We start from the raw sequence: 3,817 nt of genomic DNA, 5'->3' as shown, positions 1-3,817 counted from the left end.
CCTGTAATTCTGTTCAGAAAAAAAATCACTAGTGGTCTGCTCTTGCCATAATACCAAACCTTTTTGACTTACGCTTTGGTGCTGCAACACTGGAAGAATTCAGTTTCCAGAAATATCTTTTTATCATTTGAGTGATTCTTTAGGATGAAAAAATATTTTAGTCTTAATAACTACTTTGTTTTAAAGCTATTTTCTTTACAGTCTGAACTGCTTAATAAATTGAACCATTTACCAACAAGGCGCACAGCCATTTCTCATCAGGGGCTGGTTGAAAACTGTGCTGTGAGTATAGCAGGAATGGCACAAGAAGATAGCCATCATGGGCAAGTGCCATCCAGCTTTCATCATGGTGTCAACAAGGAACTTGACTTATCCACCAAAGTGTAACACAGGGAATCAGGAAGTCCTTATTTTACGTTTGTGGACACCATGATGAGTAAACCACATCTCAATGAAACAAAGAAGAGCCATACTTCAGGGAGACAAGAACAGAGTCTAATAGGCAGGCTATTAAGGAAGACAAGGAGAATTCTGATGACACAGAAGAGGAAGAAGTCTCTTGCAAAAGGGAGCAGATCATAGTGGAGGTAAACCTTAATAATCAAACATTAAATGTACCTAAAGGGGAAAAGGGTACCTCTTCTCAATCCAAAGAGATTCCTATTCTTCAACAGTGAGGAGGAAGAGAGTGAGGAAGGGGGCACAGATAACAGCAATGACTGGAGAGAATGAAAAGCAGAAGAAAAAGAAGAAGATAATAGAGAAAGTCAGAATTACAGAAAGGAGAACGAGGAGAGCTGCCTCTGTTGCTGCAGCTACCACTTCCCCTACTCCCAGAACTACAAGAGGTTGCAGGAAGAGCGTAGAGTCACCTGGGCTTACAGAAGCGGGCCACAAAGGAGCCTGAAGCACCAGTTCAGAAAGCTAAGTGTGACCTGTGAGAAGTGTCCCAGGGTTTTTTGTTTTGTTTTGTTTTTTGTTTTTTTTGAGACAGAGTTTTACTCTTGTTGCCCAGGCTGGAGTGCAATGGTGTGATCTCGGCTCACCACAACCTCCACCTCCTGAGTTCAAATGATTCTCCTGCCTCAGCCTCCCGAGTAGCTGGGTTTACAGGAATGCGTCACCACACCCAGTTAATTTTGTATTTTCAGTAGAGACAGGGTTTCTACGTGTTGATCAGGCTGGTATCAAACTCCTGACCTCAGATTATCCGCCAGCCTCGGCCTCCCAAAGTGCTGGGATTACAGACATGTGCCCCAGGGTATTTAACACTCACTGATGTCTGGAGAAGCACGTGAACGTTACTCATAGGCACATGCGGATTTGTGATAAATGTGGCAAGAAGTTTGTCCTGGAAAGCGAGCTGTACCTTCACCAGCAAACAGACTGTGAAAAAAGCATTCAGTGTGTTTCCTGTAATAAATTGTTTAAGAAACTGTATCCTTCATTAACATATCAAGATCATCTATGGTTAAGCAGAAAAGAAATTTTCCTGTGAAATTTGTGAGAAAAAATTCTATACCATGGCTCATGTGTGAAAACACATGGTTGCACACATGACAGACATGCCATTTACATGTGAAACCTGTGGAAAATCATTCAAATGCAGTATGCCACTCATGGTGCATTCCCTGCAGCATTTTGGAGAGAAGCTCTTCAGAGGCGAGAACTGTGATGAAAGGTTTCAGTACAATTACCAGCTACACACCCACATGAGCATCCACACTGGGCACAAACAGTTCATGTGCCAGTGGTGTGGCAAAGATTTCAACATGAAGCAGTATTTTCACGAACACATGAAAACAAACACTGGAGAGAAACCCTTTATCTGTGAAATCTGTGGCAAAAGATTTCATAAATCATAAAGGCCAGAGTAAGGACAACTTTAAATGATAAAGGCCAGAGTGAGAACAACTTTGTGCGGCAGCTGGCAAAGAACAGTTCAGCACAGCATCACTAACATCCATCTCCTTAAGTGTGTTCTCCAGGAGATACGTTCCCATGTGTGAATGTGCACAGAGGGAGTCGGTGGGTGTTTCTTTAGTTCTCAGACTCTCCTCGGCCTCCACTAAGAGTTCTGTCATTGTCACTGAAACAACAGATCTAAGGAAATGAACAAGACGACGACCTTGAGCTCACAGAGGGGCTGTCATCTAAACCAAGGGAACCACCAAACTAAAGCCCAATTTGCTTGCATTTTCTGGTGACTTTTCTAAGTTTCAAATACTCAGACTTCTGGAATTTTATAATTTCATATCAGCTGATTAAAGAAAAAAGAAAAGATGAATAACACTGATAGACCATTAGGAAGATTAACCAAGAAGAGAGAAAATCCAAATAAGCTCAATTAGAAACAAAACGAGAGATATTACAAGCAATACCAAAGAAATACAAAAGATCATTCAAGGCTACTATGAACACCTTTATGGGCACAAACTAGAAAACCTAGAGGAGATGGACAAATTTCTGGAAATATACAACCCTCTTAGATTAAACCAGGAAGATATAGAAACTCTGAACAGACAAATAACAAGCAGTGAGATAGAAATGATAATTTAAAAAAAAAAAAATGCCAACAAAAAAAGGCCAGGACCAGAAGGATTCACAGCTGAATTCTCTCATTCAAAGAAAAACTGGTAAAAATCCTACTGAAACTATTCCAAAAGACAGAGAAAAGAGGCACTCCCTAAATCACTCTATAAAGCCAGCATCACCTTAATACCAAAACCAGGATAGGACATAACAAAAAAAGAAAACTACACACCAATATCCTTGATGAACATAGATGTAAAAATCCTCAACAAAATACTAGCTAACTGAATCCAACAGCATATCAAAAAGATAATACACCACGATCAAGTGGGTTTCATACCAGGAACACAGGGATGGTTTAACATAGGCAAGTCAATAAATGTGATATACTACATAAACAGAATTTAAAACAAAAATCACATGATCATCTCAATAGATGCGTAAAAAGCATTTGACAAAATCCAGCACGCTTTATGATTTAAAACCTCAGCAAAATTGGCATAGAAGGGACATACTTTAATAAAAGCCATCTAAGACAAACCTACAGCCAACATTATATTGAATGAGGAAAAGACAAAAGCATTCCACCTGAGAACTGGAACAAAACATGGATGCCCACTTTTACCACTTCTCTTCAACATAGTACTGGAAGTCCTAACCAGAGCAATCAGACAAGAGAAAGAAATAAAGGACATCCAAACTGGTAAAGAGGCAGTCAAATGATCACTGCTCACCAATGACATGATCATATACCTAAAAAACCCTAAAGACCCATCCAAAAAGCTCCTAGAACTGAAAAATAAACTCAGAAAAGTTTCGGAATACAATCTTTTTTTTTTTTTTTTTTTTTTTGAGATGGAGTTTTGCTCTTGTCACCCAGGCTGGAGTGCAATGGCACAATCTCAGCTCACTGCAACCTCTGCCTCCCAGGTTCAAGCAATTCTCCTGGCTCAGTCTCCCAAGTAGCTGGGATTACAGGCATGCACCACTACACCCAGCTAATTTTTGTATTTTTAGTAGAGACAGGGTTTCACCATGTTAGCCAGGCTGGTCTCAAACTCCTGACCTTAGGTGACCCACCCACCTTGGCTTCCCAAAGTGCAGGGATTATAGGCATGAGCCACCGTGCCTGGCCACAGGATACAAAATTGATGTACACAAATTTGTAGCACTGCTATACAGCAACAACCACCAGGCTAAGAATCAAATCAAGAACTCAACCCCTTTTACACTAGCTGCAAATAAAATAAAATACTGAGGAATATACCTAATCAAGGAAGTGAAA

The 3,817-nt window shown here is 40.3% G+C and overlaps 1 pseudogene; it reads left to right on the top strand.

Moving 5' to 3' along the window:
• Positions 1-201: 201 nt before the first annotated feature.
• On the top strand, positions 202-1,865 carry LOC111555538 (annotated as a pseudogene).
• The last annotated feature ends 1,952 nt before the right edge of the window (positions 1,866-3,817 follow it).

The sequence above is a fragment of the Piliocolobus tephrosceles genome, unplaced genomic scaffold, assembly GCF_002776525.5.
Source record: "Piliocolobus tephrosceles isolate RC106 unplaced genomic scaffold, ASM277652v3 unscaffolded_27052, whole genome shotgun sequence".
NCBI classification, from domain to species: domain Eukaryota; kingdom Metazoa; phylum Chordata; class Mammalia; order Primates; family Cercopithecidae; genus Piliocolobus; species Piliocolobus tephrosceles.
Note: the sequence above shows the minus strand (reverse complement) of the source record. Positions and strands in the feature narration are given on the sequence as shown.